We start from the raw sequence: 26,911 nt of genomic DNA, 5'->3' as shown, positions 1-26,911 counted from the left end.
ACAAGTACAGTCACCAAATATTTATGTTTGACAGTCCTTATAAGAGAATGTGAGAAAAGTGGCCCAATTCCAGCCTGGAGAACTTGTTTTAAAAAAGAAAAGTTTTACTTCCACACAGTCTCTAGTGTTAACAAGGGGTAGATGCATCTCCTGAAAAATCAGGAAAAGAAACTTCTGTTTGTCTAGAAAAATATGTAAATTGTATTTATACATCTGCTTACATGTACCCAAATACAGATAGAGGGATCAAATAAATGCCTGCATTGAAGCAGGTGACATGCTGAAATCCAGAAGTGAGCCATCAAAATCTATCACAACTTACCAGTTAATAACAGCAAGGTCTGGATCATATTTTGCATCTATTTTAAGAACAGACAAACATTCAGTCAAACACCAGCAGCACTCACAGATCTAACAAGAGAATATTTTTTCTCCGTTTTGTTAGGAATGAGTAAGAAACACCAAACTGCTGGAGTTCCCACTTCCCTGTGCTCAACTTGGTATCATTGCAAAACAAATCCTAAAAAGAATTTCATAGGAGAGATAAGCATTAGTCCAATTCACCATTTCTCATCATGCAGAGTAAAAAGGTAAATTCAGATGAAGACAAATGGGAGCCAAGCACTTCAGATATCTTCTTATAATTAAGAAAGTGTCAGAACCTCTGTCCTAAATTTGTTCTGTCAAAAGTAATAGAACAGATCATTGTTTCCAAGGCTAAGACACATTAAAATTTTTATTAGGAACTCCTAATAAATGAGAAATACAAGAGCAAAGCTGTTATTTGAATGTCACTGATTCTTCAGCTTTAATACATCTAATTTCCTCTTCCTCTGCTGTTGGAGCTGTCTGCAGCATTCCACAGTGCACAGGCACAAACACAGAGGAGCCACTGGTTTGCAATTGAAATGGAATTTCATAAATCAAGGGAGTACAGCACTGCATGTTAGTGGAAAGCTGGCTCTTCACTATTTTCAAACAATATTTTAAAGCACACTTTAATTCAAACAGAAAATTATTTTATCAGCAGTGTTAGCACCAGTTATTCTTTTATATGTTATTGCTGTCTTTTCATATCTGGTGTATAAAAATATATCATCTTCCGTTTTTCTTTCAACAACATCCTCTCTACATGCATTAAAGATATCATCCAACCAGTCTGGTTTCTAAAAATCTTACCCTTATTTGATTGTGCATCTTGGCTGTTAATTATTTTTTCACTCAGTGTTGATTTCCTCCCTGCAAAGATTCCAGTTGTATTTTTAGTGTCTTAGATAATTGTTCACTAATGCCTTATTAAAGCTGAACACCTGTAGCCTCAGTTATCTTATAAATGAGTTATCAAGGAAAAACCATTCCCCCAGGGAAGCTTGTGTTATATATCTGAACCAGGACAATTAAACCATTATGTACCTCCTCAAAGTTTGCTCTTCTTTGGTTCCAGTATTTCAAGCTGTTATTCCTCTTTTTGACAACGAGAGGAGAATCAGATTCAGCCCACAAAGAATGAGCACAGCAAACTGAATTTGTCTGTAGGAAGTCTCTGCAAAAGCTCATGACTTTGAATATGTTAGTCCTCAACAGAGATGATGAAAATGTCTTTTTCAGAAGCCTGGCATCCTGCTCTGCAAACAGACCAGATGAGAACCACAGCATTATTTGCTCACAGTTGTTCACACTTTAAAACACTGGTGCAGGCAGCAGCAAGAGGTTTCTTTGCTGCCTCTGCAGAGCAAGGACACTGCCAGGCTCCAGGGCTGGCAGCAGCAGCCGGGGGGATGCTGGTACCAGGCACTTTTGGGGTTAGCTCAGGAGTGCCACTTGCAGCTGAGCCTAAAACCAGCCCAGCCCTCCCTGTCCCTGGTGGAACTCTGCTCCACCAGAGCAGCAGAGCCCAGCAGGATGAGGAGGGGTCCCAGCTCAGGGCACAGCAGCTCAGAGCGATTCCCCAGCTCAGAGCCCCACACTGACCCAGCCCCAGGGCAGGTAAAGCTCCTCCCTGGGGCTGGCACCCACCCCTGCTCCCTGCGGGCAGGGCACAGCACAGAGCTGGCCCTGGGACACCCTGCTGGCACTGCCAGCACACTCCCTGCTCTGCAGCAGCCTGCCCTCGACTGAAACCGGAGCAAATCCCCAGAATAAACAAGATCTCCAGGAATATACATGGACAGAAGCCAGAGAGCAAGGACAATTCTCCAGCACCCCGGAATCTACTGCTTTAATTTTTCTATACAGCTATACAAAACTAGCAATTTATCTTGTCGTTTCCAGAACAGCCTTTTATAAAGCAAATCAAATATTCTCACAAGTACCATTCCCGTATTATTTCTGAATGGGAAGCTTGGGTCCTTTTTAGTATAATTTGATAGTGTGTGATGTAATTGGCCCCTGGCTGATATTTTCATTTATTTCATGCATTTTCAGGTTCACATCAATACTGAAATCTGGCACAACCTTTGTCCTCTTGAGGAAAAGAGGTTGTAACATAAACCGGGAGGAAGGAAAAGTGAACTATCAAAAGTAGTGTGCCCTGAGCAAAAATTCCCAGTAATTTCAGGTGTCTCCTTCCACTCTCCATGCTGCACCTTCTGTGCACCTTCTGTGCTGTAGCTCTATTTAAAATTCTGACAGAGGAAAGATCTGTGAGTTAGCACCTATGCACAAAATCTGTAGGACATGATTCCCAATAAAACTAAGAAATTCACTGGATAAGTACTAAGTAATTAAAGCCTATCAGTTGGATCCTCATTGCACTGTTGGGTGGGATATACCCAGACAGAACTCGATTGAATTCCCATTACCTTAAGTGAAAGCACAATAATGCAGATCCACTGCCTCTTCTATGAATGGTTCTCTGAGCTTCAGGACTGATCATAAAATAGATGTACTGGAATGTCCTAAACCAATTCTTTGTTACTTACAGGTATGAAAATACAGCCCCCAGTCCCAGTCTGCCAGATTGTACAGAGTATCACAAACCCCAGAATACATGCCCAGTTTAAACATGTAAAACAAAGATGACTTGACTCAAATGATGGCCCAAGGGCCTGCGTGTTGTAAAGCTGACATGTTTGAATTATAGGAAAACCAAAGTGTCCAGAGCTAATTAAATCCATTCATCTTGGATTTTAAATTTCATACAGATCTGTAATGAAAATTTATTTCAGTTTCTTCCTGTTACTTATTCCAAATCTCTCTATAGCTCTGCTAAATGACCAGGTGTTTAGCAAATCCTGGATCTGGTAACTGGGAAGGGCTTTGTAGTACTGGGAGCCGTTTTTTAACAAGAATAAGCATGATTCTCCAGCAGTGATAATGTATTAATCTGATAAAAAGCAGCCCTGTGAAGTTCTCCTGGTGAATGAGGTGTATTTGAGCACCCAGGGCCTCCCCTACCCCTGGTTTGGGTTGTGAGGGACTCACTGGACACAGCTCTGCTCAAGAGGATGAGGAGAGCTGAACTTCTGCAATCAATTTGTTCTGTAGCACCTTGGCCATGAGGCTGAAGGACCCTGAGGGACACAGAATTCACAAAATCTCTGGGTTGGAAGAACTTCAAGACCATTGAGTCCAACCCAGCCCCAACCCCTCAACTAAACCCTGGCTCCCAGTGCCACATCCAGGCTTTGTTAAACACCCCCAGGGATGGTGACTGCACCACCACCCCGGGCAGCCATTCCAGAACTTTATTACCTTTCTGGAAAAAACCTTTTCCTGATATCCAACCTGTATTCCCTTGGTGTAGACTGAGGCTGTGTGCTCTGGTTGTGTCAGTGCTGCCTGGAGAAAGAGCCCAGCCCCAGCTGAGCACCTTTCAGGGGGCTGTAGAGAGTGATGAGGGCACCCCTGAGTCTCCTTTTCTCCAGGCTGAGCACCCCCAGAGCCAGCTGTGGGACACCAGGGTGAAACCCAGGACACAAACACCTGACATTCCTGAGTGAGCAGAGTGCTCACATCACCCCATCAGCCTTGACCCAGCCCTGCTTCAAGGCCCTGCTCCAGCAGCTCCAGAGCCTGGGGAGCCCTCTCTCCATCCATCCATCCATCCATCCATCCATCCATCCATCCATCCATCCATCCATCCATCCATCCATCCATCCAATCCATCCATCCATCCATCCCATCCATCCATCCCATCCATCCCATCCATCCCATCCCTCTGCTGGCTTTACAAACCTGGAATTCTGGGCTGGATCCAGGACTCTTGGGGCTTCCCCACTGCATTGCTGGAAGCCTGGAAGTTCTGGGCTGGGTTCCCAGGTCCTGCATGGCACAACAGCCATCAGGCACAGATCCTGAGAGCCCTGCATCTGCTCAGGGAAACTGATATTTGGGTAGAAACGGAGAAATTGAAACACACACACACACAAAAAAACCAATTTTACAGAGCAGCTGGGGTATGGAGAGAGAACACATTTGGAAGCATTGCATTTTATTTCCTGAGTTTGGGGAATAAGGGTGGTTTTGCTTTTAGTTTGAGTTTCATTTAATCCCTCATTCAAAGAAACAGAAACATCAGAATGCTTTAGGTTGCTCTCTGAGCAAAATCTCCCCTTTTCTCAAAATACCCAAAACACAGTTCACGAGATGAAAAAAATGGTGACAGCTCTGATAAAGAATAGATGAGACAACGTGGAAACAACAGACACCAGTTCAGGGAAAAGCTCCCAAAACAATTATGACATGAGATCTGTGCTCCCCACAGTTAGAGAAGGGCTAAGCAGACCAGAAGACACCAGTGCTACCTAAGCAGCACACAAATGTGCATTTCTGTCTGGATTCCACGACCTGCAGATATTCATCACCAATTTGTCCGGGCTTCAGTCACTGCCTGCACCTGGATGCAGATCAAGAACTCTGCAGGACATTCAGAATTCAGAGATTCATCTGCCTCAGGACTGGTGGCAGTTTCTTCCCTGAGCTACCCTTTCTACTCCAGGAATGATTCCATTTGTGTCCTGTCCATCTCCCACCACGTTTATCTGATGCCTCTAGCCTCCTTTCTATGAAAAGAAAGGCACCAAAAAGAGGCAGGTAAGCACATTTAAGCAAAAATGCACAATTTCCCCAGACCAATCTCTATTATTTACATGTTTGTGTTCATCATGATTAAGTCTTAATCAGTATTTGGGACTACAGCCTTAATCATATTTTCCCCCATTATATAAATGATGAATGACAAATAGTCACAGGACTCAAAAGTAGATCAAACCTGCTGGATGATGACAGGTGGAGATTTCCAGTTAGGACTCTGACTTGATTATTACCAGCTAGTTAATTAGTGAAATTCCAGGCAAATGACTCCAACCCAAAGGTCAGAAAAGTGGTTACCACTGGTGTACCTTGTGCTGCAGAGCATTCTAAATAGTTACATGGCTCTGTGCACGTGCATGGCTTTTATTGGTAATTTATTCATGATTTTGCATTAATCACTGACATCCTGACACCTAATTAGCAACACTCACAGGTAACGTGGGGTGAGAACTACCATATGTATTTTAATAATCAAAGTTGAGACAGCAAGCTAAAATCAGGCCTTCAAGATGAAGAGTGACAGTCAGTATTTAATTAGTCTCATCTGTACATACTCCTTTCCTTTTCACTACACACAGCTCAGGCTCACTCAAAGTCAAACAGAAATTAAAGCAAAAAAGCTTTCAAAGCTACTTTATAGAAATGCTACAAAATTGCATTAATATATGAACAGTGTAATTTATCCTCTATCTATGGCTTAGAAAATGCTATGGAATTCTGTCACCAGCTCTCTGCAGAAATCACTGACATCATTTTTGGCTCCAAAAAGCATTGCTGCCATCCACATTCAAAGCCACAACCTGAGAATTTAGGAGGGAGTATTTGAAAGATTTCTAAGTTCCAGGCCCTCTCCCTTCGTTCAGATGATCCTTCAGGGTAGTACTTACCTAATTAGAAGTTAATTTCACACTAAACCATTTTTTTTCTTGGCTAAGTAATGACAAATCTGTCAAGGAGATTTACCTGGAAAAACATATTTCCTGTCTTTTCATCGTGTGATGCTTTCCTTTAGTTGTTATTTTATTGTGACATGAAATTCTTCATTTAACCTGGAAAGAAAAATATTCAAATAATTCAACTTGAAACAATTTTTTTTTTTTTAATATCACTTTCTCCATTTTTCGTTTTCAAGGTTCAGGTCATTTTGGACTATTTGCTTTTATTTTGCTTCAGCCAAGCAGCCCGAGTTATTCACAGAGTTTCAGTGCTCTGTAACTTCCACACAAGGTTTTGTTTCCCCAGCAGAGAGATTTAAGCTCTTTAAAGAGTGCCAGGAGTTTTTCACCTGGAGGGTTCATTCAAATGGAGTCAGTTGGGATCTTCCAAACCCTCATCACAGTCTTCATCTACTCCTGCATCCAGAACATAACAAATTCTGACTGGGGCATTTCAGGAAAAAACAAATCCTGATTCCACGCAGACAGACCCTAATTTTTGATAGTGAATTTAATAGGGATTTGTTCTTTTTTTTGGATCTCTTACAACAGCCTTGTTTCTTAGCAACAGCACGTGTGGAAAACTGACACAGAAGAAATAACAATCACTACATTCAGTAGTACATTCAGGACAATGAGAACCAAAACAAAGCAGCAAAGTCAGATTTAGTTTTTTTGAGGGTTTTTCACCCACATCCTCCAAGGCTTCTCCACAAGAAGCATGGCAGATGGGAGAAGTTGTTCTGCCCTGGAATTGAATAGATTGTTTTCTTATTTATGGCAGCAACTACTCTAAAATCATTTCATGACAGTACTTAACATATAAACACAATATATAATCTCCAAAGAATGAAAAAAAAAAAGCCCATAAGGATAAGAAAATAAGCAATATCATAACTTGAAACTATCATGACTAAATGAATTTCAAATCTTAAGGGCTTGGAAAAAAAAAGTGTTGGTTGTGCAAAATGAATCATAACAGATATTTAAAACAAGGTAAATTCTATATTGCACCACTTTTTGTCATTTTGAGCATTTTTGCCACCTGCTTTAGTGAGTTCCTACCATGGAAAGCACCCTCACATCTGCCTTTTTCTGATGGCATTTATCCTCCTTTCTCTCAGCAGCTCATGCCAGACTCCAGTGGTGCAGAATGATTGGGAATTTTTTCTCCTCCTGTGAACAAGTGAAGCATCCATCTTAAACAGAAAAGATATCCCACTCCCCCAACCAGCTGGAACACAAAGGCAGAAATTCCACATGTCCTGGTCAAGACATTTGGCTGCAGATGAAGGTGAACATGCAAATGGCTGGAAACGACTTTGTGGATCTACTTTTACACAATATTGAACAAACTAAAGCCACGAAATCGATTTTCCTCCCATGAACAATCCGAAATATCCAAGAGTTATTGTTATTTTTGCTTCAGCAAACAAAGGTGTTCTCTGACAGCAGTTTCAAATGGCAGCACTGCCTAATTGTGCTGATAACATGGGAAGATTGCAAGTTGTGGTTTTGGAAGATCTGATGGATATTTCAAGAGCCAAAGTCTCCATCCAGTCTGAAATTCCATCACTGCAGAAGATGGTGGCATTCCATACACAGCCAATTACACCAATCTATGGATGTTGATACATGTCATGTATCTAAATATGCAATATATTCCTACATAAAGACATTTGAGGGAAAATTTTAAATATTACATTGGTGGTTTACACTATTACGGGACTTGAAATGCTCTGAAAAAAAAAGAAATACAGAAACACTTGTATTAGAGGGCTCATTGCATAAAACCAAATAAGTGAGAGAAACAAAGGCTGGAAGAATAAAAAAACCTACAGGATGCAGCAAAGGCCACTCAAAACACTTTTAACACCTCTTGAAGCGTCTGAGGATCTTCGGTCCACTCATTTATTTATGATTTCTCTTCTATTGTCAGCATTAAATGAGAATCCTGCCATGACCTTTGCCTATGAAAAAGTCATCAATCAAAGCTCACAAAAAACCCCACGCTGCAGAAGCAATAATGAAGCTTTTCTGAGGGTTCACAGGTTCTGCTTTATAAAGAGCCCTGAATATTAATTCAGAAACCTTATTTTACAGCTTATCACGAGTGATGTTTCAGTTAACCAAAGCAACAGCTGATTATTCAGAGGAATAAAGCTTCAGCTCTTATTCCTCTCTGTTGCCCACCTGACCTACTTGCTACTCTCACTACAACAGCTACCTTACAACTGTAGATTATATTAAAAGTTTATATTTCTGATGTATAAAATAGAACTCTATTTGTCCAACATATTGCTTCATATGAGACAGTTCCAATGATTATTAGGAATACATTACAGTTCTTCCCCTATGCTCAGAAGCAAGCTGAATGTGTTATCATCTGCACCGAATTTTATTCAAAAGTGTATGGAGTAACTGAACCCTTTTCTTGCTTTAGACTTGCAACATCATTGTGACTTCGGGATGTTTTCATTCCTTCTGAGGTATCTATTTTTTATCTTTTTTAAATAACCTGTATTGTTGGCAGGAGTTATGAATCCCCATCTGTGGCAGCAAATGCATTCTGCAGCTCAGGTGCAGGGGTTCCTTTTGGAGAGAAGCCCTTTGTGAGCCTTTGCTGTGTAGACAATACAAGATGTTGCTTTTTGCTCCTGATTTCAACAGCCAGGAGGGAAAGGGAGGTGTTTGATTGCTGTCCAGCAGCCTGTTTGCTATTTCTGCCTCCCAATCACAAAACACCCCATGGATCTGCCTTCAGCTGCTGTATGAATGCAAGAATCCAGAAATACCTATTAAAACTTGGCAGCTAAGCATAACACACTAAAAAGGATCTGATTTCTAAGAGAGCAACTGAGACTCCATAAAAGAATGGATAGAGCACTATAGAAATGGCTCAGAAATTGCAGAGAACCAAGGTACTGTGCAGGGAAGGAAATGGAAAAATGAATAAAAAAACTGTGAGAACAGTTGGGGAAAAGAGAATCCCCAAGTTTCCCAGGTGAGATGGTGGAGGGAAAGTGTAGGGGGTGCTGATTTCAGAGCTACACCAAGAATCACTATTGTATACAGACTTTTAAGCTGGCAGATTTTTTTGTTTTGTTTAGTTTACCATGCTTGAATATATTAATCAATTATAAAAGCACAAAAAAAATCTCTCCTGAACAACTGAGAGGGCAAGTCTACTTTTTTCCTTCACTTTTTAAAATATTTAATTAACCAATAAAATTAATGCTACTTTCAGAAACCTCCCTGGCAAAACAATGCTTGCACTACTAGAGAGAGAAACAATTCCCTCAGCTTCCCATCACGCCACAGGCACACACCATCCTTACTGCCACAGCCCCTCCTAGCAATCCTAACATTTTATCTGCCACTTTCAGCTGGACAGCCAAGGGGAGGTACAAATTGCAAGGCCTTTAGCATTTTTCCTGTAAAATCTTACACAAAAACAGGAATTCGGAGGTCTGATTGCGCTGGGTACTCCCAGCAATCAAGTTCTAGCCTCAAAATCCTCTCAGCCATTCTTGGAAATCTGAATTAAAATAGAATTTCCTTATGTGAGAGATGACAGCTCTGTGATCTGTCCCAAACAGCTCATCTTGATGATCTCTAAATTCCCACAGCAGATTGGCTGTGGTTATTCTGCTTCTTTATCTGCTTCCTGAGAATCACAACAAAACTCCAAGGACTGAAAACAGAATCAGGGGTTTTTTTTGCATAAATACCAGCTCTGGATATTGATCAAATTCTTTTCAAGCAGCCTGTGAAAAGCCAAATCCAATGATTAATGTGAGTCTCAACTACAAGCACTCAGAACCCAGGAACAAACTGGCTGGATGAAATCACATGCATTTTATGATATGGCAAATAGGAAAAAGAGAATTGATCTGTCGTGGATGCCTTCCCAAAATTTCACATTGAGTTTCAGCAGAATGAGTATTTGAAAACCTTGAGGTATTTGTTATCTTGTAATGAAGAGATTTTTTTCTTCTGTTCAGACAATATGCAACTGAACTGCTCACACCTGTTCACTCAATGCCTGTTTTCTTTTATATATCTCTAACTCACCAGTTTGGGCTGCATTCATTTGAAAAAAAATATTTTAAATATATATATATATATATATATGTATAATTTCACAAGGCAAAAGTATTTGTGAGAGAAAACTACACTACTTTCTTGACTTTCAAGGGTAATTGGCCATGTGTGATGGAAATACTGACATATTTATCACAGGCTGAATCACATTCAACTCAAAAAGACATTTATCATTAAAAAGAACGTGCAGAGTTTTACCAAGAGGGAATAATATATTCTGCTTTTTCTTTCCATCATCTTTAATATGTTTTATATAATCAGCTTCTTGATTATTTGGGTCGTTTAAACAGCAAAGCTTGCTTATAAATTCTACAATATAAACAAGGTGCACAGCAGAAGCTGATGATGAACATGAAAAATGTGTAAGAAATGTAGTACTGGAAAATACAACATGTTCAATGACACCATCAGGAGCTGAAATGGAATATTTGTCAAGTAACACCATTAGCATCCTTCCATCAGGAGCCTCTCCAAGTCACTTCTAAAAAACTTAACTAAATTTTATTTTAGGCACCTTTACACGCACACAAGTATTTGATTACACATAAAAAGAAACACTAATTTTGTATTTTCACAGATATCTTAATTGCTCAATTGTTTTATTGGCTTTTATTTACAATTCATTCTGCAAAAGGCAGAAGCACCCCTGCCCATCCTATTTCCAGGTGTGCAGACCCTGTCAGCTCAGTTCACTGCTGCCCTAAAACTGTTCTGCCCTCGCCTGTGTCTCCTCAGAGGCTCAGATTTCCAAGGTAGGGGACAAATAAATCGGCAGCTGAGCCTCTGTCCTGTCCCCTCAGAGCCACATTTCCCATCTGCTGCTTGCTCTGCCCAGTCAGACCAGAGACAATCAGGGATTCATTTCCCTGTGCTAGGACACCAGTCAGCACAACACTGGAATTACAGACCTGAACCCTCCTTTTCTTCTGTCCCTACCTGGGCAGAGGGCTGGACACAACCTAAAAACCACCTTCAATCTGCACTGCAAACCCACCTGCTGTAATGCCCTTGTTTAATAAGAGTGTGGCGATTTTGGTTAAGAGAATGAAAATAAAATAGAGATTTGCTAACGCATTCTTGGAGTTTTTCACTGTGAAAACAACCTTCAGACAGAAATGACACCTTCAGCATCAAACTCCTACAGACACCAACTCCTGCAGCAGGAACTGTCCTGCCAAGGGAAGCAGAGACACTCCCAGAGCTCCTGCCTTGACCTGCTGGGATTTTGGCCATAAAAACTTTACAGAGCATCTTAAAAGAGTGGAATTAACACACAGCCAAAGACACACTCAGCTGTGAGGCCATCAAGGGCTTGAACAATCCTAACTTCGATACAGTCCAAAGGCAGATCCCAAAGGGACTCAGGAAGGTAGTAAGCATCAATTCTTTTTATGTTCTCAAAGCAATTATAAGTGAATATTATCCCTTTATGAACTTATAAAATACACTCTAATTTACAATTACAATTTCCAATCACCTTAACCAAGTTTGTTTAAATCCACAGCCAGGATGGTGTTGAAGAGCACAGCTTAAAATACTAAAGAGAGTTTAAATTTTTCTCTTTAACTTTCTCACCAGTTCATTTACCTTGAAACAAGAACTGAAATACAGAATTACATCATGTCCTCCACACCAATTAAATTTTATTTTATTTCTAAGCCTAAATACTGTACTATAGCATTATTATATTACTATGGTAGTACACACATATGAAAAATACTCTACAGCATCTCAGCTGATTCTTGACATTGCCTTACCCTTAACATAGTGAAGGCTTAGAACTTCAGAAATAAAATCATTCCACTGAGTTAAACCTTCAATAAAATACTATTTTTATGCTGTTCTATAAATTATTTTGTACTCTTGCTTAAAATAATAACTATGCCCAGCCAGTTTATGGACACAAAGTAAGATCTTTAAAAAAACCAACATATTTTATCTACTCTTAGAGTCTCTGCTTGAAATTAATATATCATTTCTGGAAGCTCTGCTCACTAGAACTGGCAGATGCTCCATGGAAAATTGCCATTAACAATTAACACATAATGAAGAATCAACCTGCTGGGGCACCTGGGATAAATTTCATTTTTTCAATGCATTATTATTCCACTTGAGTGAGATAATAGATTATAATTTTAGAGAAAGTGACATATGGAACATTTATGAGACTTTGCAAAAATCATTTGAGGCCCTTAACTTATAACATTCATCACACTCTTGGAGGGGAGGGGAAGGACTTTGACAGGGAGATTTTGGTGGGCCAATTTTCTTCACAGAAGATTGAAAGACTTTTATCTCAAAGCCACTTCAGCTATGAAGTAAAAACTCAGCTTCCAGCTCATGGCTGGAAAAACTATTAGATCTGAGGAGATGCTCTTGTTACTCAACTTTCTCCTTCCAGTGCAAAAACTTCCTCTTGTAGTAATGTCATAATGCCTTATTGCTGAGAGGGTCTAAATACCTGATTTTGCTATATATTAAGAAATATATGAGTGTGTGTGTGTAATGTCCCAAATCTTCTGGAGAGAAAAACTGCTGTTCCAAACACCAACCACAATTGTTAGGGATAACATCAGGGGGAAAAAAAAAAAAGGAAAAAAAAAAAGGAAAAAAAAAAGGAAAAAAAAAAGGAAAAAAAAAAGGAAAAAAGAAAAAAAAAGAAAAAAAAAGAAAAAAAAAGGAAAATAAAAGGAAAATAAAAGGAAAAAACCCCCCAAAAAAAAAAAAAAAAAAAAAAAAAACAAAAAACCACCCAAGCTATTCTTTTCCAAAGGCACAGAATCACCTGTAGCAAATATTTTCCTCCTACCTGCCAGGGAAGCTGTGCCCCAGTCTGGCTGCTCTGGGATGGGGAAGATGTGGAAATCTCACATTTGTGTGCAATGGTTCCAGTCTCACCTACTGCAATCTATTCAGAGTTTTTCCATTTTCAGATTTGTGACTTATAATGGGAGACTGAGCTGTTCCAAACCTGGCTGTGGTACAAAAAAGCTTTCAGACATCCCGGGAGAAAGACTCAGCTTGAATCTGTAAACCACACTTTGAATTCTTTAATTGCCAACCTGTACTTTTAGCCCTCAATATTTATTTGCAAGAGCAGTCTGTATAATAATTTATAAAACAGAGCAGGGTGAAGCCTTGAAGGAAAACCTCCTTTTGTGGATGAAATAACAACGGTGAGACTCAAAACTGTGAGACAAGCAATGAAAGGCAATGAAAGCTCCAGGAGTTCTCTGCATGAGCAAGGGGAATCCAAGCTCAGGGTTATGTTCCTGGCTCTCACCTCTCTGGCTCTGTATCCTCCTTCACCTCAAGGTGCAAACGAACATCTGCTGGCTATTATGTCACCAGGACTCTAAAAAACAGGAAAAAAAGTTAGATATTCCAAATATCTGATGGACTTACAGACTTTAAAGTGACAGGAGTGCTGGTAAAAAAAATATTCTCTTGAACGTGCTCTTATTAAAATAAGGTATGACATACTCTGTATTGAAGAGCTTCTTTTGCTAAGGTTGTACTTCATGGCCATCTTCTCATGTTGCCCTTGAGAAAATGGGCAAGTTTACATGTCTGAGAAAGGAAAAAAAGGACAAAAATACCCAGCTCTATCAATAGCATAGTGCATAAAGCAGCCTGAGGAACCAACTGCCTCAAAAGAGTCTCCAGCCACTCTAAAAAGGAATTCAGAAACAAGATAAAATAAATTACTGCCCAAATCCATGCTAAGAGTAAAGGCAGACAAGGAAAATCAGTCACATCTTTCATTGGTTAAAAAGATGCAAAATCGGCCCAGCAAAATTTCAGTCATTTGTCAGTTTGACAGAATTCAGTTAATAGAAAAGTCACAAACAAAAACAAAAAAATAAATTGAGTGCTATACTTTTTCAGAGCAGCAAAATAAAGATAGAACACACTTCAGTTATAGAGAACCATATCTACATTTTACTGCTTTGATACAAAAACTATTTATGAATTTCACCTGTACCTTTAAATATTTTTACATTAAATAATTAACCACTAAATATCTGGAAATGCTTTTGCCATATGTGAAAAACATGGTCAATGATTTGGGGTTTATGGTAAATTGGAAGCTCCCAAGCTCATCTCTTCAATATAACTGGAGTGGTTTCACATACCACGTACCCAGGGGAGGACAGCCTCAAATTGTGACAGAAAGGCAGGGAAAAACCTCCCTTTGCACCCCAAAGAGTGGTGACAGTGCTTGGTGCATAGCTCCTGCTGAAAAATGGGATAGCTTAACATGTCCTGGGCAATCCATCTTCCCTTCAAAGACACGCACAGCTCTCCACTAAAACACTTCATAATTCTGCAGCTCCAGGCTCAGAAGCTTTCTCCAGCTCCCAAGGTGCCCAGAGCCTTGAGATGGAACAGTCCTGACCCTCACTGCCCCAGTCCTAAATGCAGCTTGCTCTGTGCTTTCCTGCCTACCCTGGACTCCAGAATATCCACATAACACCCCTAAATCAGCTCTGCTGCCCTCACCATGGCCCAGAGGCTCTCCTCATCCTGGCTACTTAGAAATGAACAGATTTTATAGACATTTTTCACATGCAGACACCTCAGGGATTTTGGATGGACGATGATTCGTCCTTCACCATGTCCACAGCAAAGTTCAGCAATGTGGAAATCCAAGCACATTTTCCATTTCAGGACACCTCTGCTGTGGGTGCTCCCTCTTTTCCTAATGATTTTCCCTTCCACAGTAACAGGATGCCACAGATCTCTTGGAATGATGCTGAAGCTTTGTTTCTGTTTTCTCATTATTAATAAGCTGATTTTCTTTCTCAGAATGATTTTGTGAATTCTACAACATCTAGGAAGGCTAAGGACAAACTGAAGATTAGACAGTTTGTGGATTTTTCTGTCTGCTTATTAGGCACAGGGAGTTTGATCTAAATGAGTTTTCTGCATTCTGCCTTTATTTTTCTCCCTATAATCTCTCTTACTTGCACGTAATTCACATATGAAAAGAAAAAGCTAACAAAAGAAAGAAATGTTAAATCATTGTTCTGCTTTAAATTTTCAATCCCTTGAGTGGTTCCCAACCCACAAGTGCTTCTTTATTCCTTTCATTTCAATTACCATTTAACCATCAAACAAAATAACCAGCAAAGGAAATAAGTTATGCAATATATGGCATTCCCCTGGAAATATTAAGTAGTTTTTACAATAGGTTATTTGACAATGCTGAGAAACAGATAGAAGCAATTAACATCAAATTGTTACTTTCCTCCAAAGGAAAATATTTGTTTAATTCCACCATTGAAATGAAAAGAGAAATTTAATTACAACAGTGTTTTAAAACTGCCTGTCCAGACTAACAAAAGCACAGTCATATCTCTCTGGAGCCCTGTTCAGTATTAATGTGGAACGTAGGTGAGCCAGTGGAGGAACATCACAGGATGCCAGCTGCCACCTTGCTCACATCCCACAGCCACAGCTCACAGGAGCTGCAGCTCTGTAAACCATGGCCACTGCTTTTTAAACAAACACACAACTATCAGAGGATGAGCAAATTGAAATATTAGTTTTCCTATCTTTTATATTGGAGCTGTAATTTCCAGCTGCAATTTCCAGCTGTGGATTAAGATTGCACCAAATGAGATTTTCACCAAGACAAGGCTAAAAAACCAGAATTATTACTAATAATCCTTGAAAAACACAGCCGCAAGAACAGGAAACTCTTGGTTTAGTTTGCTGTAAATAAGAAATAGCTGTTCAAAGCCTTCAAATTTGATACTTGAAGGCAGCCCCACAGCAGCCCTGAGCTCAGTGTGACCCTCAGGGACAGCTCTGGGCTGTGGGACTGGAGCAGCAGTGACAGTGACAATGGACATCATCTGGCAGCACAGCACTTTTAAAGCCTATTTTTAAATTAGGAGCAGCAACACCACAGGTGTGACAGCAGCTAGTCCTCCCCTTCCTGCTTTTCATTTTGATCTTGCTGTCATTTATTTGTATTTACAGAAAGCAGCTAATTAATTCAGAGTGCATGTTCCTTGTGGGGCTGCATTTCCTTACACGCTGAATAACAGCACAGAGACGGGTGGGGAAACTACAAAGGGAGGAAAACCAAACAGAAATAGGTTATGAATCTTAAAATTCATGTGTACTGAGAGAACAAAGAATGAAAGTTGATTTAATATAAGGAATGGGATTTCTACAGACAATTCAGAACCACAATATTCACAAAGGTGTCTTTTAGTGGAGTATTCATCCCAGGGCTTGATAAATCCAACTCTTATTGTACTTTAAAACTTGACTGAAACCAGCAGCTCATCACTATTAGATAATATAACACAGGAAAAAAGCCAGAACACATTAAAGAGCAGGTTCAGCCATAACTGCAGCTGCTTCCTGTAAGTTCCATCTTTTGAATAATAAAATTATTGGGCAATTAAAAGCAATTGCCACTTCTGTTTTTCCTACTGATAAACATTACAAAAGCCTCAGAACCAGTGCTTTTTCCTGTTTATAGGAGAGCTCATCATCACCACCATCCAGCAAACTGCTCTGCGTGGGTCAGGCTGGATTTGCAAGTGAGCTAAAAAAGGAGCTGCAGTAAGATCAGGTGGGTAAAGAGCAAACAATCCACGCTGGGAAAGCACAGTGCCACAATCACCCTGGCCCACCGAGCAGGCTCACAGCACACTCCTGTGTGTGTTTGCAGAGTCTTGTCAAACCCCAGTGCCAAATTCAGTGAATTCAGAGTGAAACTGCCCTGTGTAACAGCATACAGCTGGGCAAAACCTCTCCCTTCCAAAAAACCACTTTGGTCTTTGGGGTTTTTTTTATAATCTTGAGATATATTGTTCAATTTACCTTGCCTTTGTAGAGGGAACTATAACCACCACCCTGCAGGCTCTGCAGGGCCCCAGGCAGCAGCTCAGCATCCTCCCCCTGAACTCCCCAGCCTGAGGCTCTGGTTCACTTGGATCTGAACTTGTGGCTGGAGTGGGGCTGTGGGCTGGGGGCTCAGAGGTGCCAGCAGCTGCAGTGCCAGGGATGCAGGAGCAGCCCTGGGTTAGCCCAGGTGCCAGCAGCTGCAGTGCCAGGGATGCAGGAGCAGCCCCAGGTGCCAGGAGCTGCAGTCAGGGATGCAGGAGCAGCCCCAGGCTATCCCAGGTTTATCCAGCTGCTGCAGTGCCAGGGATGCAGGAGCAGCCCCTGAGGAGGTGCATGTTGCACACACAGATGTGTGCCCATAATATCCATATCCTGACTCCCAGAACTGCAGCCTGATCAGTCAGAGAAGGGAACAGGATGAGGCTTTTGATCCAGTTTGTGCACGAGGAGTGAATGTGAGGGTGTAGAGCTCAGGGAGATGTGTGCACCTACTACAAACACACGTCCAGTCCCACCCACAGCATCTCCATCAGTGAGCAATTAAGTTCTGCTTCCTTTTTATAAATATTTACTTGTTCAATAACACCTTCTGCCCTTTAAACCAAACATAATTTGCAAAAAGTTCTGAACTTCTAAGCATAAATTATTTGTTGCTATGCTGGTTCAAAATGCCTGTTCTGAAATGGAACAGGGCAGGGTTTTCACAGGCCAGCTGGAAACTGTGTGGTTTACCTGAGAGAACACATGCAAATCACAGTGATCAGCTGTCATCAGCTCCGTGACAAAACCTCTTCATCAGCCACAGGTTCCAAAAGAGTATGTGATAAATGTTGTCACCTGCAGTGGGATGAAAGGCAATGCAAAATTTATTAGTACTAGGCAAAAATAGCAAATATTTGGATAAAAGTTTTAGTGTATACAGCATAGAAAAGACTTGCTTTCCCCTTCCATTTCAGGTTGTAATGAATATTTAAAATTTTTGTCAACATTTTCAACCAATAGTCTAAAGACTGTAATTTTCAAACTTAAAAAGTGATGCAAAATACAAAGTAGAGGTAGTGCAGGATGATAGGACCCTCCTCTGATCATGGTAAATTTAATGACTGATTGATTGGGATAAACGAAGAGCAAAAGAAAAACATTAGTTTGAGATGATAGTTAACTGATCACAAAAAATCAAATAAATCACACTTTTGGGGAAGCGACATTTGCAGCTGTTTATGGCAAGTGATCCACTGACAATTTCAAAGCTCTTTACCCTCTGCTCTAGCACACAATCCCAAACTTCAATGTTCAATGCACACAAAATAAATGAGGTGAATGTTCGGACCTTATAACAAAAGGAGGATTTTTTCTAAGAGCTTTAACAGTTAAAAATTTGTGGAAGACCTTGAAAACTAAAAGAAATAGGAAATACAAGAGAAGGTACCTCTTTGCAATGTCACTTCTGCACTCCAGCAGGAATATCTGAGTGGGATGGGCTGGGACCCACCACACCCTGGGTGAAGCAGCTCCTCTCCAGCATCCTGACAGGGACAGGAGCCTGAGAATCGCACCTGAACGGCTCCCAGGGCAGCTCTGCTTCTGCAGGAATTGCACTTTTGGGGCTCAGTGCAGGATTGAGCTGCACACACACACACCTGGAATGTGAAAGATCCTCTGCACCTCCAATCCAAACCTCACATTTCAGAGCACAGGCACAGAGGGACTAACAGAGGTGTCTGACCAACATCAGAAAGCACAAAAACAATAATGCTGGAGTGTGAAGTGCACATGGTAGGGTGACCAGAGGCCACAGAAGTGACTGATTTCTATACAAAGAAACATTCCTGCTGCATTGCCCATTCCAAAGCAGCAGCTCTTATCCTCATTTACAGGCAATCAACAAAAACAGACCAAAGAAGTGTTGTAGGAGTAAAATCACTGAATGCTCCAGTCATTTTACAAGCAACATTTAATTTTACTGTGTTACCGTGTTAAGCTGAGCAATGGAAGGAAACACAATCAAATGCTCATTGTATTTAAAGAGCTTCAAAAAGATCAATTATCTTTATATGGATAAGGAGCAGCTATCGATTTCAACAGTGTTATTCAAATTCCATTTAAGCAATGAATTGCTCTGCTTTTTTATCAGCAAGAGGAATGGATTACAGTGGTGCAACCCAATCCTTAACACTGCTCAAGCAAGCACAGCCCAGTGGCTTCTCTAAACCAGGGAAACCTCTCTGGCATCGATCCTTCTAATGGAATGGAGCAAGAAACAGAATTCTTTTCCACTGCTCCTGCAAAGACACTGGGCAGAAATAGTGCAGCTCTGTAAGAGGCAAGGTAAAAACAACTTAGAGATGCCAGGAGTCAGTCCAGGGGCTGGACCTGCCTGTACAGCTTTGGAGCCAAAGGAAAATCCCTTTCATCGACTCACAGGCAAGGCTGATGACCTTCCAGGGAAATTCACTGGCATCCAAAGAAGAAAAAGAATTTACTGTCTCAAAGAAGAAAAAACTCTGTCTGGACACCTAATCAAGCCAAGCAAATCTCTACATATTACCCATTTATTTTTCTTCCATATTTTAGTCAATTTAACCTGGTGATTTTATGTACACCCCGGCTTTTAAACAATTCTGAACTTCTCCACAATTTGGTAGAACTTAAAGCGAGAGAAAAGAAGTTATTTGTGGTTTGAAAGGACAGAGCTAGGCCTAGAAAGAAATCCTGATGAAAATATAAGAGTGTTTGCAGCATTTCTTTGGCATCTCCTGTCAGCCTGCCTGATTACAGCCCTTTTCTTCACTCAAAACACAGCTCCACTCCCAAAGAGTTGTGTGACTCCAATCAATCCACTTTGTGCTCACCAACAGAAAAAAATAGGTGCAAAATTGGGCTGCAAATTTTTATTAACCTCTATGGAAAAAGAAAAATATCAGGACTGATAATACCAAATTCCCTGTGTAGATCACAGCATCAGAAAAAAACTGCAGAGAGAATCTAAGGTTTCTAAGATTACCTTGGAAACCTTGATGAAAGAACTACTATAAGAGGAAAAAATACCCACTTTGCATAGAATACTGCTGTCTAGGGGAAGGGCAGCTAGGAGGCACAATTTAAAACAGATTTAAAACAGGTTTTATTCAATTTAGGGGTAGTTTTCAAGTCTGCCCTCTTCCAAACTGGAGGCAAAGCCTCATGTCCCCAGAAGGCTCTGTTGAGATGGAGAATGCGCCTGGATCAGCAAGCCCTGGGGTGAAAATGCAGATTCAGGCACAGAGCTGCAGAGGAGACAGTGCAGAGAATGGGGACAGGATTTCTGTTCCTGTCAGGGCTCTGAACACATCCCTGCTGCCTTGCCTCACTGCTGAGATGATTTGTTACCCCAGCCACAACCAGCACACTGAACTCTCTCCAAAGTCCCCCACCTGTGAGATTTAACTGCTTTTGCAGCTTTTAATAAGATTTCCAGCACAAAGGATATAATGCTGACCTGCAGTTTGGAAAAATGCAATATTTGCACTAAGAACACCCATCCAGCATGCTGCTGCACTTCTCCCAGCTCCCTGGACACATTCACTCCCTCTGAAGTGCAGTGATTCTCCCAAGCTCCTCACTCTCCTGAGCCCTCCCTCCTGGACACCCAGCTGCCACAAGTTCCTGTTTTCTTATTTGCTGTCTAATAAATCCATCCTGTGGGGTTTGCAGTTGTCCTGATCCCTGTTACATTTTGCCTGGGTGCCCTAAATAACCCTGCTGTCAATAGCAAGCACAGCAAGCCCTGGAGGAGTGCGGCGTGTTTGAGGTGAGAAATGAAAAATCAATGTAATATGCCCTTACTGGAGGCACCTGCAGATAGCATCCAATAGAATTGATTAAGCCCTACACAATAGATAATAAAGCTAATTAAAACCCAACTGGAACACCACAGTGCAGCTCCACGTTTAAATGTAGTGGTAAAGACAATGCAAGAAGAAATTAGAGGGAAAACTTAGATATGACTAATGGAGGAAGGTATCAATCTACACCTAGATAAAGGTTTATTAAAGCCCCATAAAGTCAAATAAAATCCACAGTGTTCATATTTTGCTTATCCTGAACACAAAAAGTATGACCTCATATGTTGCAGTGTAACTTTGACACATTTTTTTAATTAAATAGCAATCCGCATATTCATGTTACTCTGCTGAGATAGAACAATTTCCTTTTATTCTGCTCCTAGATAATCACAATTTCAAAGATTTAATGATTTTATAATCTTGAAGCAAAGTATCCAAAATAATGTCTAAAACAAAATGAAAATATAATAAAATTAGCACCAAACTTTAATGTGGCATTTCCTGCATTCCCTACGAATCCACAACTCCATTTGGGTGAAAGCTTCTATATTGACTACATATACACCCCTGTAGTTATAACTGCCACTTCCAAAGGAAGAATGGGCTACAGGAACAAAGGGAAGGAAGCAAGGGAGGGGGGAAAAATCTTATTTTAATTGGGTATTGCAGAAGAAACCCGATCCTGAATGCAACTCTAAAATCCAACTAATTCTGTTTCATTTCTCTTGTCCATTCCTAAAGCTCATTCCTTAAAAGCATGAAGCAAACAGAATCCCATCAGAACAATCTAGTTTGCATAGGAGATGAGACTGGGAATGATAAAGGCCCCTCATTATGTAGGAAAACTTTCAAAAGAATAAAAAGGTCAGAGTTGTTTGCAAGCAGGACAATATTAGAACTTTCTAACACAATTCTGATGTCCTCAGAATTGTGTTAAAAAGTTCTGAAATCATATTTTTTGTTATATTACAGAAAAACAACTTCAGACAAGAGTAAAGTTTGGTGCCCTTCAAAATAATCTTCAGAACAGCAGGGAGACAAGGAGGAGTCCTGTGCCCCAGACCTGAGCAGACACACCATGACCTGACTCCTCCAGGCAGCAATTCACCAAACAAAAAGCTCTGGATTAGACCACATCTAGGTTAGTTTGTGGCTTTTATCCACGGGAAATCTGGGTTGTTCCCACCGAGACACACAGAGCAGATCCAAGGGACAGAGCAGCAAACACCAGCCCAGCTCTGATCAGTGCCCGGCAGATCCTGCTCCCAAAGCCATGGCAAACACTGATGGCTGCAGGTCACAACCACCGAGCCCGTTTCTCTCTGCCTGGTATCCTCTGCCACATGCCCATCATGCATTATTAACTGGGCAAGTATTTAGCCACAGTTTAAAGAGGCTTCAGAAGCCAATTGAATTTCCCAGATCCTCACTTGGAAGCATTCACATCTGAGTTCTGTTTGAAGCATTTCCTGCTCTGACCTGTTCCACAGCAGCCTTTGAGAGCTCAAACACAAGGCAGAGCAGTTGCAGCCCTGCACAGACTGGACATTGGTGACTGGGCCATGAATATTCTGTCTGGCCACTGCTGGCTCTTTGCTGTCCTGAGCAGTTTAATCATTAATTGTCCAGCAGAGTGACTGTCACCTCCAGCCCTCCTGGACATGGCTTGTGCAACCAGGAGCCACTTCTGGTTTTAATAAAGTGTTTTACAAAGAAAGACCAACACTCCCACAGGTCAGAAGGATGCTGGCATAGAGCAGAACTCCAGGAAAACCAGAGTGCAAGTGTAGCAGGAAAGTGAGCCTGGCCCTGAAAAGTTGAAACCACGCATTTGTGTTGAGGTCTGGTGCAACTTGTTGTATACATGTTGTGTAAACTCGAGCATAACAGCAAAAGGTCTTTTTAATCAGTTTAATACTTAGGATAAAATAAACTCTTCTAACAAAAAGAAGAAAAAATCCAAAACTGCCTGCATTTTCCTTTTGTGCAGGAGCCCCATAAGGAAGCAGGTAAAACACGTTCTATATGATGCATCCTTTTCATGTGAAAAGATTCCGTGAGTGACAACTCTCCTGTGGTCTCGAGAGCAAGCTGCCTAATGAATAGCAAGAGCTCTTTAATGTTAATGAAAACATCCTGTCTAACTCCTCTTCAGACAGCCTCTTTCACTCTGTGACAATCACCTTTTAAGTTGCCACAATTCCCTGCTCTGGAGGAGCAGCTGAGCCTGTCAGCAGCCGGGTGCAGTGTTAGAGATTAGCTGAGCTGCTCCTCTCGCTGTTAATGGAGTTACCTGTTAAATCCCCACGTGCTGCCTTGTCAGGTTTTTATTAAGCAATAACATCTTTGGAAGATTCTGGCTACCAAAGGTGTAAAAAGAATGGTCTGGGGTTTTTTTCATCCTTGTATTAGACAAAATGAAGCCTTCCTTCTGACATTTTAAAAATCTAGCTCACAGCTATTCCTAATAAACAAAATTTTCAAGGACTTAGTGGGGTATTGTGGTGACATCAGAAGAGCAGATTATAACTTTCACTGATTGGCTGGAGAATTTTACGAGTAGAAAAACATGCAAAACTAGGAGAAAAGCTTGAGACTTCTCCCTGCCACACGCACATATGTATCAACTCTTACTGACATTTTAGGTATTATGTACAAAAGAAGAAAGATGAATTAACATCCTGTCTTCTTGGTAATGGAGAAAAAGGAATCTCAGTCTTGTATCTGCAGAATTCACGCATTTCTTACCAACTTTAAATCTCTATTAGCCATATGTAGCAAGTCCATCTGTTTTTACTAAATTTGACTACGAAATCTCTCTGTGCATATGATAATTACATATTGATCTCGAATATATTCTTGTATGCTGAAATATTCAACTGTAGCTCGTTGGCCAATTTCCTTATGGTAATTAGTGGGTACGGGAGCTCTGAACATAATCTCATTACAACAGAAAGGAATACAGCCTTTTCAGAACATCCACAGTTTTGGTTTTGTTAGGGTTTTTTTGGTGGGTTTTTTTTTTTTCTCCTGGATTTCAATAACGGAGTTATCAATGCGGTAAACAGGGAAGAGAATATGAAATTGTGTCTATGGCAACCATATTATAGCTCTCCACTTTGTACTTCTCTGGCTTTTCAATAGATTTTCACTCATTTTTCCTGTAAACAGGTCAGTTAAAACATATCTCAGAATTATTTCACAATTGCTGCCAACTACAATACTGGACCTGTAAATTCTCATTTGAAAATAAAAGAGTCTTTTCAGGAAGAAAAATGAAAAAAAAAATAATCTCTATTGAGCTAATTGCTTCCTAGAAAGCTTCTGCTATTGTTACTGTCTGGCACCAAACTCTGCTACTTGCAGACAATTATTGTAAGAATATTTACAAGAAGATAAGTTTAGTTCAGTAGGAATAACATATTTTGAGAAGAAAAAAATATCCTAAGTTTCTTTCTAATGATATAAATTTAATTTCTAAACTTAATCTGAATAAAACTTCCACGTCTTACCTGTTGGAGGTGGTTTTGGGTTTGGATTTGTTTTCCATTATGCAGAAAAGAGCTATCAGCTCTATCTGTAATAAAATTGATCTGGTCTGAATTCCACGAATGAAAAGCTGTCCTCAATATCCAGATTTACCACTGCTGACACAGGAAGCTGCTGCAATAAGGCCACATACAACAGGTGAAAGGTAATTTGAAGTATTAGAAATGTCAGTGCTTTTACAGATGATGTTTCCTTCACAGGAGTCTTCTCCACGGGCACTGAGGATTAGGGGGAAAAAACCCTGACATAATAAATAAAGCACACTTAAGAGGAATGCTTTCAGGTTACTACAGGAATAAAAGAATACATTATTTTCATGCAATAATTCAGTGGCAAAACGCTGCCAACCTGCAACAGAAACTCTTTTAACTTGTCATAAATGTTTACTATCTATTTTCATGGAGCTGCTGATTTATCAAACTCATTTTTGCCAAGGAACTTCCCAGAGACCTCGCCAGCATTTTCTCCATGAGGTGAGCTCTGCACACCCTGCTACTGAGAAGAGCTCAACCCTAATCTAGATTTACCCTCACAAAAATATCAGAGCCTTTCAGGTAATGATTGTTGGAAGGAAGGGATTGGACATTAATTAATGACTTGATATTAACTTTCAGAGCCCCCTTTTGTATCTGTTTTATCCCTTTAAAAACTCGATGCAACTCATTTTCACATCAGTGTTTTAAAACAAATCCTCTCTCTTGGCCCCTAAACCATATAAAGAATTAAATCTTTACTGTAAGAAAGTCTCTTCAGACTTCTCAATGCTTAATAAAAAATAATGACAGTTAAAACTCTTTTAATATTCACATTCCAATCCCCTGCCTACCCCTTTCCTCTCCTGGGTACTGTTTTAAGACATGTTCCTTATCCTGGGCTTCCTTTTACATCCCTTAATGAGCAGCAGCCCGGTCTCTCAACTGTCCTGCACGTAAATGGATTGAGTTTCACATGAGCAGAGCTCCCCAGGTGTGTGTTAGGAGAGCTGTAAGCAGTTGTGTGAGATGGGATGAGAGTGGAAAGTAATTCACCTGCTCCTGACAGCAGAGGCACCAACTCTCTGCAGCATTTATTTTGACTCCCAATGAAAAGACCCTTTTAAGTTGTCGCATCTTTTATTCAGCAACTCATTTTCTGCTAAGCATTAAAAGTCAGTAGGGTGTGAGGATTTGTTCCAAGGCTTGCTGAGATATTACTCACACAAAGGAGCTGCAGATCATTTCTGCTGAGTAAAGCCACTGGGGATGTTTGAAATTCAAATGCATCTTACCCCCACCCAGCACACAGAGTTGTTTCTTCTCCCTTCTCTTTGTTACTACTCCCAACACTTTATTTTTGCTCTATATTTTTCTGCAACTTTTATTCTTTCCACTGAAACTTCTGAAAACAATAACTGCTTAAAGAATCTGAGAGCATTACCTACATTACTGCTCCTGTCTCCAAGAAAACAATGTTCCATTAGGACTGGTGTGAGTTTACATAGCTACTCAATATAACATTTTCAGGCAAAAATGATCCAAAATGAAGTTTGTTTCCAAGATGAGCCAGTACCATTTTGGATGGTAGATCAGGCTTTTATGTACATACATAATTCCTCATATTTCTTACTCTTGGAGTCCTGCATCAAGCCAGCCCTGCTGGCAGCTGTACAGGTCATGAGCTCATGGAACAGCAAATCTCTCAGTTCAACACAATCAGAACTCTTTCCCTGGTAGATTTATGGCACTTCTTTCTCACAAGTTTGCACACTTATGCAGAAACTCCATTATATGAGAGAAGAATGAAGCTGCTCTCTTATGAACATTTGTGGCATAACCAAACTTTGTAAGAGGGGACAGATCCTCAGCAACATGAATAATTTGCTCCAGTACATAGCAAAGAAGCAAATTAAGTATGACTTATATCAATTTATTCAATTTATCAGTGTTTTAGTCATTAGCCCTCATTCCTTGTCAAGCACAATAAAAATGTCAATGTTAACATTCAGATTAGAACCAATTACCCAGGGCCTGTAATGGCTACTGGAAAACACATACTAAGGAAAGTTATTAAAATATGACCCTTTCAGCTCCATCCTGAGCTGAGCAGGAAACCACCTGCACATGGAAGACATCTAAATTAACATTCCATTGTCTGTAAAGCAAACCTTTGATAGGTTTTTGATAATACAGAATGAACTGAGCTACCCCAGACCTGTATCTCAGTCTGCGTTGTGTTATCCAACACCCAGCTCTGTTACATGCCTCAGTCTTACACTTGGCACTTCCATCACAGCCCTTGGGTTAGTCAAGAAACTACCAGATAAATTACAGAAAATACAGACCCAGGAATGGAGTAAACTGAATTCTGTCATACAAACATATATTCTGAATGTGTAATATATATTCTCATTGATTTTCCACCCTGATTTTCACCTCAACAATCAATATATGATATTGCTTTTATCAGTGCCAGAGTAGCTTTAAATTTTTGTTTGGGCATTCTCCAGGGAGGTGGAATATGTGAAAGTGTGCCCCTAGATGATTTTAAAATGAGCCTAAATCTCACCTCCAGGGAGCACATTCCACCTGGTACCTCAGCAGATCCAGCACTGGTGTAACT

General features: G+C 40.4%; 1 long non-coding RNA gene across 1 annotated transcript in view; it reads right to left on the bottom strand.

The window, feature by feature from the left end:
* Positions 1-26,911, bottom strand: part of LOC135304232 (uncharacterized) — a 295,038-nt gene that overhangs the window by 67,696 nt on the left and 200,431 nt on the right. The window contains exons 24-27 of the long non-coding RNA XR_010365651.1: positions 17,673-17,777; positions 13,357-13,428; positions 7,035-7,145; positions 5,998-6,083 (exon numbers count right to left, since the gene is read on the bottom strand). This is a non-coding gene — a long non-coding RNA (uncharacterized LOC135304232). The remainder of the gene's footprint in view (positions 1-5,997; positions 6,084-7,034; positions 7,146-13,356; positions 13,429-17,672; positions 17,778-26,911) is intronic.

Source organism: Passer domesticus, chromosome 7 (genome assembly GCF_036417665.1).
Source record: "Passer domesticus isolate bPasDom1 chromosome 7, bPasDom1.hap1, whole genome shotgun sequence".
NCBI classification, from domain to species: domain Eukaryota; kingdom Metazoa; phylum Chordata; class Aves; order Passeriformes; family Passeridae; genus Passer; species Passer domesticus.
Note: the sequence above shows the minus strand (reverse complement) of the source record. Positions and strands in the feature narration are given on the sequence as shown.